This window comes from Myotis myotis, unplaced genomic scaffold (genome assembly GCF_014108235.1).
Source record: "Myotis myotis isolate mMyoMyo1 unplaced genomic scaffold, mMyoMyo1.p scaffold_m19_p_2, whole genome shotgun sequence".
In the NCBI taxonomy this organism is placed as follows: Eukaryota; Metazoa; Chordata; class Mammalia; order Chiroptera; family Vespertilionidae; genus Myotis; species Myotis myotis.
In genome coordinates this window covers 177,258,858-177,276,055 of record NW_023416324.1, presented here as the reverse complement: position 1 = coordinate 177,276,055, position 17,198 = coordinate 177,258,858, and the positions used below count along the sequence as shown (strand labels likewise).

General features: G+C 40.2%; 1 pseudogene; it reads right to left on the bottom strand.

The window, feature by feature from the left end:
- Nucleotides 1-4,105: 4,105 nt before the first annotated feature.
- On the bottom strand, nucleotides 4,106-4,728 carry LOC118676557 (annotated as a pseudogene).
- Nucleotides 4,729-17,198: the final 12,470 nt, after the last annotated feature.

Sequence of the window (17,198 nt, the reverse complement as noted above, 5' to 3'; positions counted from 1 at the left end):
AACTAGGATCTCTGGGCCTAGTTGCACATCAGAATCACATTTAAGTCATACATAAACCCATTAAATGAAAATCTCTGGAGGCAGAACACAGGCATCACCATTTTTTAAAGCTTCACAGATAATTTCAACATGTAGCCAAGGTTGAGAACCACTGGGTTATATAGTTTGCGCATTTAAATGTTTGCAGGATTATTCAAAGACATTGTAAATGTATATATTTTTAGCCAGCATGTCTAGCTAATATTCTAATTCATTGCATTTGAAACTTAAGTATATGCAATAAACCATAATAATGAATGCCTTTTTTCCTTTTCAAAAAAGTATAAACATTTTTTTCTATTACGGTTGAGATATAGTGTTAGTCTGAGGTCTACAGCATAGTGACTAGACACTTATATAGCTTACTAAGAGATCACTTCGGTAAGTCTAGTACTTAAATGAATGATTTTTGAACCAAGTACCATAAGCAATGATCAAATAAGTCACTGGCCAATTTAATCATGAAGATAACTCTAATAATTGGGCCAATTTTCTGTTTCTTTCAGGTTAATCACTAAACAGACTTTTAAACGATGAATATGTACTTGGAACTCAGCTTGTAAATAGCTAGTGCAATTGATCTTTTATATATAGTCTAGAGGCCCAGTGCATGAAATTTGTGCAAGGGGCTCGGCCCTCGCAGCCATGGCTGCCTTGGCCAGCCCTCGCAGCCCCTCGCAGCCTTGGCTGGCCCTCACAGCCCTGGCTTCGTCAGGAAGGTAGTCCGGATGCTTGTTTTGCTGTTCAGTCTAATTAGCATATTACCTCTTTATTATGTAGTATAGAATGCAGTTCTTGAGAGGATATTGTCTTGGGAATTATTAGTGTCATTCATAAGGAATTCAGGGTTAGTTGGTGGTTTAGGAGATTTCTTAGAGAAATATACAGTGATATATCCTGGAAATGAACCTGCATATTCACCATAGTATAAGAGTCATTACCCCATAGGAATGAGATCTACAAAATTACAAAGAGTTTAGGGGTTTCTGACTGGAGTTTAACAAAAGCAGCATGGTGACTTTCATCCAGATATCTATAATAATAAAAGCGTAATATGCAAATGGACTGAATGACCAAACAGCAGAGTGACCCTCTGGACAACCTTCCAGACAACCACGCTATGACACACACTGGTGCCAGGTCAGCCAAGGTGGGTGTGATGTGATTGGTCGGGGGGCCCCATCATCACCCCATGATTGCTCCGCAGAGGGAGGCCCAGGCCACCCTCTGCACGGCGATTGATCACAGAGCCCTGGCTAGGAGGGTGAGGCCTCCCTCTGCTGGGCAATCGATCGTGGAGCCCTGTGATCGATCACCCCAAAGAGGGAGGCCCAGGCTACCTGGCAGGCGGTGCTGTGGTGGTGGGCGGGGCCTCCCTCTGTGTAGTGATCAATTGCGGAGCCCCAGCTGGGTGGGCAGGGCCTCTTCTACTGGGCGATCCATCGTGGAGCCCCACAGTCAATCGCCCCACAGAAGGAGGCCCAGGCCAGCCAAGCAATTGCACCCTATGCCTGTCACCTGCAGAGGGAGATGACCAGTGGTGGGGAAGGGGGTCAGCACCACACAGATGGCAAGCAGTGGCAGTGGTGGGAGCGAGGCCAGCTGCCGGCAGCCAGGGAAGGAAAGCCCCGATAGGCCCTGGTCGCCAGCCAGGCCTAGGGACCCTACCTGAGGGGTCCTGGATTGTGAGAGGGCACAGGCCAGGCTGAGGGACACCCCCCGTCCTCCATGCACGAATTTTGTGCACCGGGCCTCTAGTGTCCTATAAGACACCAAAGTTAAACCTGCCCTCGGGAGAGTCCCTGCAATTAGTTGGGACAGGGGAGTTCTGTGCCTCCATACAAATGCAAGTTAAATAATTCAGAAGAAAGTGAGAGTCTTCAATGTTAACAAAATGTTCAATAAGTTTATACTGTTTAAAAGTGCTTTTGTTAAATTTACTATCACTTCACAGCCCCTATAAATGACCACCTTTATCCTGGATGTCTTTATTGTTACCACTTTCTTATATTTTGGTTTAAAGATGAAATCCTTTCCTAATGCTACCCAATTATTCTGCTTCGAAAGAACTGACACATTATGTGAAGTTCTACATAAAGAAGCCAAGGTCAATTTGTTCTACAATTTTTTAGAGTAGTTTATGTTCTATAATAAAATTTCGTCTGAGACTGAAAGGTGAAAATATTTAGCTGTATTAAGATTACATGACTTCAAAAAGACACAGACTAAGCATTTAGAAGATCTAAAAACTCAAGATCATGTGTTATGTTAGAAGGAATTTATTTCAATTCAAATATACTTTTAAAAAATGAACTTCTTTGAAGAATTTATTTTAACAAAAGTTACTTTTGGAAGATAAGTTTTACCAAACTGTTTTTAGCCTTTTTCACATCTGACACACTATTCATATAATCAAATACATAGGCCTAAGGATGATTTACTGGGCTTTCAGATTTTGAAAATGAATGTGTGTTGAAAAATGAATATTCCAGGGCAGATGTTGTCACCGTGTGGTCCCTGGACCAGCAGCATCAGGGTCACCTGGGAACTCGTTACAAATGTAAATTCTTGAGTCCCCCCGAGACCAGCTGAATCAGATCTCCAGAAGGGCATCAGCAATCTGTAGTTTATCAAGCTCTCCAGGTGATTCGGAGGCACCCGGAAATCTGGGATTTCTAGGCATTGAAGCGTGAGGTGAATGAGATAAGGATGAAGTTGTTTGGCTTAGCAGCTAGATGTTTTGGAAATGGGCTCACCCATTTCTCACTCCTGCTCTGGCTCCTTGTGTGTCCTTGGATAAGGGGGTGGCTAAGGATGGGGCGGGGGTGAGGACAATATAGAGTTAATCATTCCAGGGGTCCTCATGTCTGCCCCTGGGGAGGGATGGGAGAAAGCATGCCTCCCTCAGCTCCCTCGTCTCCTGGAATAGCAGAGTGTTGACTGTTGGCCCTTTGCTGGAAGCTTCTTTCTGACTATATCTGCTTTCTACTCCATCTCTCTTCTAAAATTTTCACCTGCAAGAACCACAATTAGGGGTTTTATTGTATTTTGTAGTTATAAGAAGATGGAATTATTTTATTTACTTATTTATTCATTTGTATTGTTTAAAATATTACACATAGTATTACATAATGTCTCCTTTTCCCCCATTGATTTCCCCCTGGCCACTCCCACCCCCTAGCACATGTCCTTTACCCTCCTAGTGTCTGTGTCCATTGGTTATGCTTATATGCATGCATACAAGTCCTTTGGTTGATCTCATCCTCTCACTCCCACCCTCCCCTACCTTCCCTCTGAGTTTTGAGCATCTGATCGATGCCTCTCTGTCTCTACATCTGTTTTTGTTCATCAGTTTATGTTGTTCATTATAATCCAAAAATGAGTGAGAGCATGTGATATTTATCTTTCTCTGACTAGCTTATTTCATTTAGCATAATACTCTCCAGGTCCATCCATGCTGTTACAAATGGTAAAAATTCTTTCTTTTTTACAGCAGCATAGTATTCCATTGTGTAGATGTACCATAGTTTTTTAATCCACTCATCTGCTGATGGGCACTTAGGTTGTTTCCAAATCTTAGCTATTGTAAATTGTGCTGCTATGAACATAGGGGTGCATATGTTCTTTCTGATTGGTGTTTCTGGTTTCTTGGGATATATTCCTAGAAGTGGAATTTCTGAGTCAAATGGGAGTTCCATTTTTAATTTTTGATGAAACTCCATTCTGTTTTTCCACAGTGGCTGCACCAGTCTGTATTCCCACCAGCAGTGAACGAGAGTTCCTCTTTCCCCACATCCTCACTAGCACTTGTTGTTTGTTGATTTGTTGATGATAGCCATTCTGACAGGTGTGAGATGGTACCTCATTGTCTTTTGGATTTGCTTCTCTTGGGGGGTGATTAGTGACTTAGAGCATGTTTTCACATGCCTCTTAGCCTTCTTTATGTCCACTTTCAAAAGGTGCCTATTTAAGTCATTTGCCCATTTTTTTTTGTCCCCCCAAAAAAGGCTTTTATTGTACATCTTTACAGTTTCACAAACAAGTGTGACAAATTATTTGGCATCTCGGTGTTTCTATAGCTGGACAACTTAGATCTTATTCATCAGCCTGCTGAACTGTTCCTTTTTCAGAGACATAGATACCATCCAAATTTTTCTGTTTTCCTTGTTTTTAACTGTTGTGGCTTGCTGAATCAAAGCAGCTGAATTTGATACAAGTTCAATGTCATTTCCTTCAAGAATCAACTCATCTTTCTGGGCTTGAGATACTGAACAAGCAACGCCTGACCTCATCCAAACTCTGCAGATGTATTTTTCACCCAAGAAATTTCCAATTTCAACAAGAGAACCATTCTCCTGAATAACGACGTTGATGGGGAAGGGAGCGTACACAGACCTCATCTTGTAACGGAAGCCCAGTGTTCTGTACATGACGGCAGATAGTGCGAACTGTGGCCAGTTCCTTTCTATTTCCCCACCATTTGTCAACCCGGAGCCTCTTCTTTTTCTTTCGGAGGAGACTGAGCTCTATGATGTGGTTGAAGTCCCTCCGAAGGGTGCCTCTGGGGCCCTTCACAATAACTGTGCGCCCCTTCAGAGTGATGTCCGCATTTTCTGGGATGTCCACATTCTGATTGCTGAGAATGGTCTTCATCCTCACAGTAGATGCAGCAAAGAGGAAGCGTCTCCATTTGCCCACTTTTTGATGGGATGGTTTATCTTCTTTTTGTTAAGATGTATAAGTTCCCTACAAATTTTGGAGATTAGGCCCTTATCAGATATTACGTTGGCAAATATGTAAGCCCATGCAGTGGGCTTTCTTGTTGTTTTATTGATAGTTTCTTTTGCTGTGCAGAAGCTTTTTATTTTGATGTAGTCCCATTTGTTTATTTTCTCCTTAGTTTCCATTGCCTTATCAGCTGTATCGGTAAAGATATTGCTACGACATGTCTGATGTTTTGCTGCCTATGAATTCTTCTAAGATTTTTATGGTTTCTTACCTTTAAGTCCTTTATCAATTTTGAGTTTATTTTTGTGTGTGGTGTAAGCTGGTGTTCTAGTTTCATTTTTTTGCATTTATCTGACCAATTTTCCCAACACCATTTATTGAAGAGATTATCTTGATTCCATTGTATGTAATTGCCTCCTTTGTCAAATATTAATTGAGAATAATGGCTTGGGTAAATTTCTGGGTTCTCTGTTCTGTTCATTGGTCTATGTCTGTTCTTGTGCCAGTACCAGGCAGTTTTGAGAACAGTGGCTTTGTAGTATAGCTTGATATCTGGTACTGAGATCCCTCCAACATTGCTCTTCTTTCTCAGGATTGCTGCGGCTATTTGGGGTAATTTTTATTTCATATAAAGTTTTGGAGAGTTTGTTCTAGGTCTGTGAAATATGCTGTTGGTATCTCAATGGGGATTGCACTGAATTTATAGTTTGTTTTGGGTAGTATGGACATTTTAATGATATTGATTCTACCAATCCATGAACACAGTATATTCTTCCATTTGTTTATGTCTTCCTCTGTCTCTTTTTTCAATGTTCTGTAGTTTTCTGAGTACAGGTTTTTTACCTCCTTAGTTAAGTTTATTCCTAGGTATCTTAATTTTTTTTTTTTGTTGCAGTGGTAAATGGGATTGTTTTCTCTCTCTCTCTTTCTGTGAGTTCATTATTGGTGTATAAAAAAGCCATAGACTTCTGGGTGTTAATTTTGTATGCTGCTACATTGCCAAATTCATTTATTTAATCTAGTAGTTCTTTTAATGGAGTCTTTCGGGTTTTCTATTTACATAGGAATTCGCATGTCATCTGCAAATAATGACAGTTTTTCTTCTTCTGTTCCAATTTGGATGCCTTTTATTTCTTCTTCTTGTCTGTCACTATGGCTAGCACTTCTAGTATATGTCAAATAGGAATGGTAACAGTAGGCATAACTGTCTTGTTCATGAGATGGAATTCTTTACAACAGGTCTATTGTTTGAGTTTCAGATTCAACTTTTAAACATCTTCCTAGGAACATATATACTAACCTATAGGACTGTCTATATAATAGTTAATATGAGGATATTCAGAAATCACACAAGACAGCTTCCAGAGGAACTAAAACTCACTTTATATTAATATAATTAGTAAGAGGACTATTTTCCAATTTCTTGCCTAATAGGAAAAAAATCTATAAATGGGGAGTGATGCATTTGGGAGAGTAGTTTTATTTTGTGCTCTGACACTATAGACAATATTAAATTTTGAAGTGGTTCTGTGAGTTGTGTGTAGTTGTGACAGAGGTTCTGAGCATAGTAGAATTACAGGATATTTTTAGAGCTAGATATAAATTCAGAGATTACCTAAACCAATCATCTCACTTTTCATATTATCAATTTTAGCTGTGATTTATTTTTCTAAATACTGATAAGAAAATGACCCCAAAATGAACATCTGCCCAATTGTATACCTACTCTTAAAATATTCACCTGGGCCCTGGCTGGGTGGCTTAGTTGGTCAAAGCATCATCTGGTACACCCAAAGGTTGTGGTTTGATTCTAAGTCTAGGCACATACTTAGGTTGCTGGCAGATCCCTGGTCAGAACGTGTATGGGAGGCAACAGATCAATATTTCTATCTTACATTGACCTCTTCTCTTCTCTCTTCTCTCTTCTCTCTTCTCTCTTCCTCTTCCTCTTCCTCTTCCTCTTCCTCTTCCTCTTTCTCTTTCTCTTTCTCTTTCTCTTTCTCTTTCTCTTTCTTTCTCTTTTCCCTTCCCTTCCCTTCCCTTCCCTTCCCTTCCCTTCCCTTCCCTTCCCTTCCCTTCCCTTCCCTTCCCTTCCCTTCCCTTCCCTTCCCTTCCCTTCCCTTCCCTCTCTCTCCTTCAAATCAATAAACATAGCCTCAGTGAGAATTAAAAAATATTTTCACCTGGTAGAGTAAATTGAACATCTCATGTTTATCAGATATTAAAGTAGTATACTTTAAAATATTTTCTTGAATTCTTTCTTAAAAAGAGCAAGTTTTATTATTCCCATTTTACAGAACAGTCTCTGAGCCATACTTGTTTAGATATATTTGGAAACAACTTACTCTTTTTATGATATACTAAGTTAGAATTATAGAAAATCCCTCCATAAAAGGGCCATAATTAAAAACTATTTAAGTTCTGAATGCAGTTCCTTATAGGAACAATATTAGAAGTAGCAGAAATTCTCAGATTAGCCTACAAATTTCCAAACTCCCATCTGTACCTGGCTGCAGGTGTGCTCATTTCTAAAGAGAAGGCAAATTGCTGCTATCCTAGGACTTAGTAAGAGATTTTCTGTTTGACATTTTGTTACTTGAGTAAATTAAGTAAATGAAGGCATGAGTCAGTGGAGGGAAATGTTTGGTGAAATTTCTGTTGTTATTCTTTCTTAATGTCTTCCATCTCATGACTTTTCTTTGTTACAAATATATGACTGGCATTTTCTTCTTATGCTTATTTAAAACAGGCTGGTGTGTTTATTTGTATATTTTTTCCAGAAATTGAACAGAGAATAGATAAGGTAGGAAGAAGAAGATAGATCTGTATGAAATAGGTGGGCAAGAATTGGAAAAGTGTAGGGAAGGAAAATGTGAAAATGTTATTGCCTGAGATAGAGAACTTGAAGAGACATGGCCTTTAACAGATTTGTAAACTAGCCACGAGGTGTCGCCATCATCCAAGGACAGCTTAGTTGCTTTTCAGTCTGTGCTGAAAGCTTGCTCTGGGTGCAAGAGTTATAGAGTGAAAAGAAGAAAGTAATGACCTTATTGCTTTCTGTTCATATGTAAGGTGTGAAAATCTTAAGACATGCTTAGTGAATATTTATTAAATTGATAAGTGATGACTTATAAGTAAGTACCTTCCACCAACTTCAATTAGTCTTTTATTTCCTCTTCCCTTTGAAAGGGGCTTCACTGTTTTAATTATCGAAACATGAGTAAGATAAAAAATTTATAGTTGAAATCTCAGTAATTATTTTTATTGGATTGTTATTTTTATGAAACGTTATGCCCAACTTTTAAAAAGTAAAGGAGCTTTCATATCTAGAGAATACTTTTGTGAAAAACTGGGACACCATGCAAAAAGATATAAGCAAAAAGAACAGAAAAAAAACTATGTAAAAATTAGAGATAACAAGAGGAAGAAGATATAATCCTTGAAACTCAGATGGAAAACCAGTAGAGAGGTTTAGTGGTTGAGAGAGACTTAGTAAAAATGTGATTGTTGATGTCATGTGCCCTGAAAGCTACTGAAACTTGGGAAAGACCTGAGAAGATGTTTGCAGACTATTAAGAGGCAAACAGAGATTTTTCTAATGTGACAAAAGAGACTGGATAGATCTTGACTCATATTTAGACAAAATATATAAGTACCTCTTTGTAAGTCTCCAACTTTTTTGCTTATCAGAACATTGAAAATTTGTGTTTATTTTCACTGTAATTGGGGTGAGACATATGGAAATACAATGTAGATATATAATAATTTATTTCATTTGTAATTTTGTGATGCAGAGTTTAAATTTGGCAAATGTTAACTTTTGAGCATTAATATAACACTGAATCCTGCTTTACAAGTCAATGGGTAAATAGCAATTATACTTAGAAAATGATGAGAAAGAACTTTCAACAAAGGAAATAAAAGCTTTTGTTAGCATAAGGCCCTGAGTTTGTAGCTACTTGCCCAGACAAAGGATGAGCCCTCATTTAGGTTTCAATTGATTGCAGAGCAGACCATCAAAAAAAGAAGGCCTTCTAAGGCAAAATAATACAACAGCAGGAAAAATATAATTTTGTTCTAACTTCATACTTTCTACACAGTAGTGGCAACTCTTTAATAAAAATCACCAAGTATTCCCATTGCCTTCCAACTAATGTATTTCTTAAGAGTATTGTGATGAAGAAAAGACCACTGGATAGATGAGAAAGCTGTATGTCTAACCCTGACTTTTCTCCTGGGCCTCAAGCCCATCGATGCCCCTGTCTATTCCATGTCTCCACTTAGATGTAGCATTTCAAACATATTATAACTGATCCATCTTTCACCATCAAGCGTTTTGTTTTTTAAAAATATATTTTTATTGACTTCAGAGAGGAATGGAGAAGGAGAGAGAGATAGAAACATCAATAATGAGGGAGAATCCTCCCACTGGTGATCATGCCAGCAACCAGGGACTGTGCCCTGACTGGGAATTGAACTATGACCTCCTGGTTCTGGTTCATAGGTTGATGCTCAACTACTGAGCTATACCAGCTGGGCACAAAGGTTTATTTTTTTATTGAATTTTGTGGTTATATTGATTTATTTTTCAGCTTTTTGGATGGACAGTGTTTTCTCTCCTTTTTGTGACTTTGTGCATGCCCTTCTTTTTCTCTGAACTATCACTACTGACCCCCACCCAAGCCCACCCTGGGGCTTCCATTTCCTATGTTTAAATGCTTTTGAAGTATCCTATGTTTCTGCCTGTACAGCTCTTATCACACCAATAACTTGTGAATATCACCCACTAGAATTTAAGGTCTGTGATGGGAGGCCAAATTTACTTTATTTATTACTGTATCATCAGCAACCACCCATGCCAGTCTTATGTTAAAATCAATCATATTTGTTGAATAAAAGAGAACTCAAGTTTCATACTTAAGGGAAAGAATGAGCATAGAGAGATCCAAGATGGCAATGAGTAGATGGAGGTTACACTCACCTCCTCCCAGCACCAAATTGAAATTACAACGGAAGCATAGAACAATAACCAACTGAAGACTAACTGAAGAGAAGTCTTATAACCAAGGATTTACAGAAGAAGCCAAACTGAGATGAGTAGGAAGGGCGTAGATGCAAAAAGATGTGGGCCCAGTCCTAGGGGCAGTGGCTGAAATCTTGGAGGGATAGCTTAGCTGCAAAAGTTCTACCTGCGGAGCATGGCGTTTCAGTCCCTACACCAGGTTCTTCAGTCCAGAGCACCAGAGCTGGGAAGAAATGCCCACATAACACCTGGCTGTGAAAATCAGCAGGGATTCTATCCATCAGGGAGAAACAGGAGCCCGATGCACAAAATCTCATTCAGTTACTCACCTTGGCTTTGGCAGAGGAAAGCGGAGTGGACTAGAGGCATGCAAGGAGAGACTGGGGTTTGTGCCTCTGGGGAGAAAGCTAAAAGGATAGCCACCAAGACCCCCCTCCCCCCATGCTGAGTCATTCTCCAGTCACAAACAACATCACTTCTTTTTTTAAAAAATTGATTTCAGAGAAGAAGAGAGAGGAAGAAATAGAAACATCAATGATGGGAGAGAATCATTGATCCACTCCTCCTGCTTGCCCCCTACTGGGGATCAAGCCCACAATCCAGGCATATGCCCTTCACCAGAATCGAACCTGAGACCCTTCAGTCTGCAGGCTGACACTCTATTAATCCACTGAGCCAAACTGGCTAGAGCAACAATATCATTCTTGAGTGGAGCCTCACCCCCTCCATATGGCATCAGCCTGGGGGAATGCAATAGCCCTACCCTTTGAACCCCACTCTGCAGAGTCAGCTGCCTGGGCTGGGGTATAAAAGTCTGAGCAGACTTACAAGGTGTCTGTGACTGAGTTGTGTGGCTTTGGGATGGGGCAATTTACCCCACTTTCTTGTAAATTTGACTGGGACCTCCCTCTCATGGGAGATCTGCTAATTTCACTCTCCAGGCTCCTTGCTGCCCCACCCTCCCAATGATTGGTAGCTCTGACCTGCCGAGATCTGGGCAGAATCTGGGACAGACTGAATTGTGTGGCCAGTCCCTGCACCCACCCCAAAGCCTGACTGGCACCTCCCCCACTTCCAACTCCTGGTGTCCCTGCCCTGATGAGATGAGGCTCCTGATAGAATCTTGGACAGTCTGAATCGTATGGCTCTAGTACAGGGGAAATTTTTGCCTTGTGCTTATAACCAATGCAGAGTCCTCCCTTCACTCGGCCAAATCTTGGTCTGTTTGGGTCTGATAAACTCTTCTGGCTTCCCTTTGACAAACTCCCTAAGATTCCGCCCTACTACAAAGGTGTGTGAGCACCCAGCAGGTGGAAGCTAGACTTGGCATTCCCTGGGATTTTGCTAAGTGGCCTCAGACCCAGCACTGGCACTGAGATTGAACCTGTATGGATCTGGTAAAAACCACTCACCCCTACCTGGTGACTCACTGAGAATCTACCTTATGCAACTTGAGTACCACCAGAGTCTCTTTCAGTGATTGAACCTAACTGGCAGCTGGCAGGCAGAAATAGGAGGAGGTGGATCTCAGGGTTCCTTGGGACATTTGCTGACTAGCCCTGACCTGGCACTGGTAAAAGCCAGTGTTGGTGTGCAGCTTGGTCCTTCCCATGAACACCCAAGCCCAGCAGAGGCAGCCACAAACTATGAATCGCTTTGTAGCTCCAGACAGATTTCTCAGGCTCAGTCACAGGCAGCATCTGACATTGACCTGCAACAGAGTCCCTCCCAAGAGGCCCAGAATCAATACAACCAGTGGCCAGCTTCAAACATCAGAGTAGGATCCAATTAACTTCATAAGCAGCATACCCAACGGGAGATCTCAGCAGGCACTAGCCAGGGGTGGGCAAACTTTTTGACTTGAGGGCCACAATGGGTTCTTAAACTGGACTGGAGGGCCGGAACAAAAGCATGGATGGAGTGTTTGTGTGAACTAATATAAATTCAAAGTAAACATCATGACATAAAAGGGTACGGTCTTTTTTTTAAGTTTTATTCATTTCAGACAGGCCGGATCCAGCCCGTGGGCTGTAGTTTGCCCACGGCTGCACTAGACCTTGCTGAGGTGAATTCCACTTTGTGTGGTCAGTACCTGCATAGCAGCTCATACACTGTGTTTGGGGTTGATCCTCATAGTCAGTGAGCCTGAGGGGTGACTCCATGCACAAATGGGCCAATAGCAATCAAGACACAATTACAACAGAAGGGCCCACATAACCCACACAAGGGACATTCTTGAAGCACCCAGCTCAAGTGATCGAGGAGACTGCACCACTGGGTCCCACAGGATACCTACTACATAAGGTGACCCCATCAAGATTGGGAGTCATAGCAGATCTATTTGATACATAGAAACAAATACAAAGAGGCAGACAAAATAGGAAGACAAAGAAACATGCCACAAATGAAAGAACAAGAGAAATCTTTATAAAAGGAATTAATGAAATGGAAGCAATAATTTACCAGATAGAGTTCAAATGAATGGCTATAATGATGCTCAGGAAGAACTATAACAGCATAAAAAGGACATAAAAACCATAAAAAAAACACAGCCTGAAATGAAGAATACACTAGAAGGAATAAACCATAGGTTGGTTGAAGCAGAGGATCAATTAAGCAATTTGGAAGAAAAGGTAGCAGAACATGTCCAAACAGACCAGAAAAAGAAAAAAAGAATTAGAAAAAGTGAGGATAGCTCGACTGGCCTGGCTTAGTGGTTAAGCGTCAACCTATGAACCAGGAATCACAGTTCGATTCCTGGTCGGGTCACATGCCCGGGTTGCAGGATTGATCCCCAGTGGGGGTGTGAAAGAGACAGATAATCAATGATTCTCTCTCATCATTGATGTTTCTATCTCTCTCTCCCTCTCCCTTCCTTTCTGAAATCAACAAAAATATATATTAAAAAAAATGAGGGCAGTCCTGGCCAGTGCAGCTCAGTTGGTTGGAGTGTGTCTTGTACATCAAAAGGTTGTGGGTCCAAATCCTGGACAGGCCATATATCCCAGTTGCAGTCTTGATTCCTTGTCAGGACATGTGCAGGAGGCAACTGATTGATGTTTCTCTCTCTCAAATAAATAAAAAGATGATAGTTTAAGAGAACTTTGGGACAACATGAAGTGTACCAATATTTGTATCATAGGGGTATCAGAAGGATAAGAGAACAAGCAAGGGAACAAGAGCTTATTTGAAGAAATAATGACTGAAAACTTCCCTAACCTTGTGAAGGAAAAATGACACATAAGCCCAAAAAGCACAGAGTGTCCCAAACAAGATGAACCCAAAGAGGCCCACACCAAGACACATCATAATTAAAATGTCAAAGGTTAAAGAAAAAGAGAGAATCTTAAAAGCAGCAAGAAAAGACCATTACCTACAAGGGAGCTCTCATAAAACTGTCAGCTGATTTCTCAACAGAAACATTTTAGACTAGAAGTGATTGGCATGAATTATTCAAAGTGATGAAAAGCAAGGATCTACAACTAAGAATACTTTACCCAGCAAGACAATCATTTAAAAATCAAAGGAGAAAAAAGAGCTTCTCATATAAGAAAAAGCTAAAGGAGTTTGTTACTACCACACCAGTATTACAAGAAATGTTAAAGGGGTTTCTAGGAGAAGGAGGGGGAGAAGGAGAAGGAGGGGAGGGAGGGGGAGGTGGAGGGGGAGGGGGGGAAGGGGAAGGGGGAGGGAAAAAAACCAGAGGAACATGGTTAAAAGAATAAATACATACCTATTAATAATCACTTTAAATGCCCTATGTTCTCCAATCAAAAAACACAGGGTAGCTGAATAGATAAGAAAACAAGACCTATGTATGCTGTTTAGAAGAGACTCATCACAGTATGAAAGATGCACACAAATTAAAAGTAAAGGAATGGAAAAAGATTTTTCTTTTCAAAGAATCAAGAGTTATTTTTTTAAAAGATAAACAAGATCAAGAAATGGAAATAAGAAAAAACTGGAGTAGCAATCCCTATATCTGACAAAGTCTACTTTAAAACAAAGGCTATAGTAAGTGATAAAGAAGAACACTATCCTATATAATAAAAGGCTAATATGCAAATAGACTGAACAGCGGAACAACCGGAACAACTGAACAACCAGTCACTATGACATGCGCTGACCACCAGGGGGGCATGTGCGGAACATGGCAGGCATTGACCACGGCGGGATGGTGGAGCAAGTGAGCAGGAGCACCAGACCAAGGCAGGGTGCCAGTCACTGTCATCGGGGCGAGCCTCTGGTGGTTACTGAAAATTCTTTGCTCCTGCATGCTGCAGTCCTTCCTGGTGCTTGCACCTGCTGCTGGCGCTAGCCCCGCTTGCATCCACTGCCAGAAGTGGCCCTGCTCGTACCTGCAGCCGGCACTGGAGCCACCACTCGCACCTGCTGCTGGTGCCTGATGCCAGTCCAGATCACTCGGCACCATCAGTAGGTGTGAGTGGCGGCTGCTGGCCCTGATCGCCCCTGATGGCTTCTTCACCTCTCCGTGCTCCTGAGGGGCAATCAGGGCAGCAGTCGCTGCTTGCACCCACTGACAGCACCAGCCCTGCTTGCACCCACTGCTGGCGCTGGCCCCAATTGCTCTGTGCTATCAGTGGGTGTGAGTGGGGCTGGTGCCATCCGCATGTGGGAGCAGCGGCGGTGGGAGCTGGGCTGCCAGCAGACAGGGGACCAGGGGCTGAGGCGGGAGGGGCCAGGTGGGGGCACAGAGGATGGGCTGAGACCTGCCCCTGTGCCTACTGTAGTCTCGCGGCCCACAGTTCCTTTCAAGTTGCACGAATTCGTGCACTGGGTCCATAGTATAATGATAAAGGGATCAATCCAATAAGAGCATATAACCCTTATAAACATTTATGCACCCAACATAGGAGCACCTAAATATATAAAGCAAATATTGATGGACATAAAGGGAAAAATCAACAGTAATACATAGTTGGTAATTTTAACACCCCATTGACATCAGTGATAGAACTTCCAGACAGAAAATCAATAAGGAAACCATGGCCTTAAATGACAGATTAGATCAGATGGATTTAATTGATATCTTCAGAGCATTTTACCCTGAAGCAACAGAATATATATTCCTTTCAAGTGTACATGGAACATTTTCTAGGATAGACCACATGTTAGGACACAAACCAAGTTTCAATAAATTTAAGAAGCTTGAAATTATATCAAGCATCTTTTCTGACCATAGTGGTATAAAACTAGAAATCAATCAGAAGAAACAAACTGAAAAACACGAAGATATGGAAGCTAAATAACACGTTACAAAACAATGAATGGGTTAACAATTATACCAAGGAAGAAATCAAAAGTTACCTTGAAACAAATTAAAATGAGTGCACAACAACCCAAAATCTATGGGATACAGCAAAAGCAGTCCTGAGAAGGAAATTCATAGCATTACAAGAAAAAGCTCAAATAAACAATCTAACTTTACACTTAAAGGAACTAGAAGAAACAACAATAAACAAAGCCAAAGTGAACAGAAGAAAGGAAATAACAAAGATGAGCGCAGAAATAAACAAAATAGAGTCCAAAGAAACAATACAGAGATCAATGAAACCAAGAGCTGGTTCTTTAAAAAGATAAACAATATTGGCAAACCTTTAACCAGACTCATCAAGAAAAAAAAGGCCCCAAATAAATAAAATCAGAAATGAAAGAGGAGAATAACTACTGACACCAAAGAAATACAAAGGATTGTAAGAAAATGTTATGAACAACTATATGCCAACAAATTAGACAATCTGGAAGAAATGGATAAATTCCTAGAAACATACCATCTTCCAAAACTGAATCAAGAAGAATCAGAAAATCCAAGTAGATAGGTTAAAACTACTGAAATTAAGGTGGTAATAATAAAATAAAAACTCTCAGTGAAGAGATTGCTATGACGTATGTCTGATATTTTGCTGCCTCTGGATTCTTCTAAGATTTTTATGGTTCCATCTTACATTTAAGTCCTTTATCTATTTTGAGTTTATTTTTGTATATGGTGTAAGTAGGTGATCAAAGTTTCATTTTTTTTTTTTGCCTGTGTCTGTCCAATTTTCCCAGCACCATTTATTGAAGACACTGTCTTGATTCCATTGTATGCAATTGCCTCCTTTGTCAAATATTAATTGAGCATAGTGGCTTGGGTCGATTTCTGGGTTCTCTGTTCTGTTCCATTGATCCATATGTCTGTTTTTGTGCCAGTACCAGACAGCTTTGAGAGCAGTGGCTTTGTAATATGGCTTGAAATCTGATATTGTGATCCCTCCAACTTTGTTTTTCTTTCTCAAGATTGCTGTGGCTATTTGGGGTTTATTTATTTATTTATTTTTATTTATTTTATTTTTGATATTTTGTATTTATTTTATACTTTATGAGTGAGGACCATACTATATATTGCAAATAATAGGCTACATTTTAATATCAGGTTCTTTTTTTCTTTATTGATTAAGGTATTACATATGTGTCCTTATCCCCGAATTGCCCTCCCCCATCCCCCCACTCATGCCCTCACCCTGCCGGTGTCTGTGTTCATTATTTGGGGTCTTTTTAAATTCCATATGAATTTTTGGAGAGTTTGTTTTAGGTCTGTGAAATATGCCATTGGTATTTTAATGGGCATTGCATTGAATCTGTAGATTGCTTTGGGTAGTATGGACATTTTAGTGATGTTGATTCTACCTATTTATGAACACAGTATGTTCTTCCATTTGTTTATGTCTTCCTCTATCTCTTTTTTCAACGTCCTGTAGTTTTCCGAGTACAGGTCTTTTACTTCCCTAGTTAAGTTTATTCCTAGGTATCTTAATTTTTTGTTGCAATGGTAAATGGGATTTTTTTTTTTTCTCTCTTTCTGTGAGTTCATTATTGGTGTATAAAAAAGCCATAGATTTCTGGGTCTTAATTTTGTATCATGCTACATTGCTGAATTCATTTATTAAGTCTAGTAGTCTAGAGTCTTTAGGGTTTTCTACCTATAATATCATGTCATCTACAATAATGACAATTTTACTTTTTCTTTTCCAATGTGGATGTCTTTTATTTCTTCTTCTTGTCTGATTGCTATGGCTAGCACTTCCAATACTATGTCAAAAAGGAATGGTGAAAGTGGGCTCCCTGTCATGTTCCTGTTCTTAGGTGAAATGGTTTTAGTTTTTGCCCTTTGAGTATGATGTTGGCTGTAGGTTTGTCATATAAGGCTTTCATTATGTTGAGGTATGATCCCTCTATTCCCATTTTGCTGAGAGTTTTTATTGAGAAAGGGTATTGGATTTTGTCAAATGCTTTTTCTGCATCAATTGATATGATTATGTGATTTTTCTCCCAATATGTTTATGTGATGTATGACATTTATTGATTTGTGGATATTATAACAGACTTGCATCCCCAGAATAAATCTCAC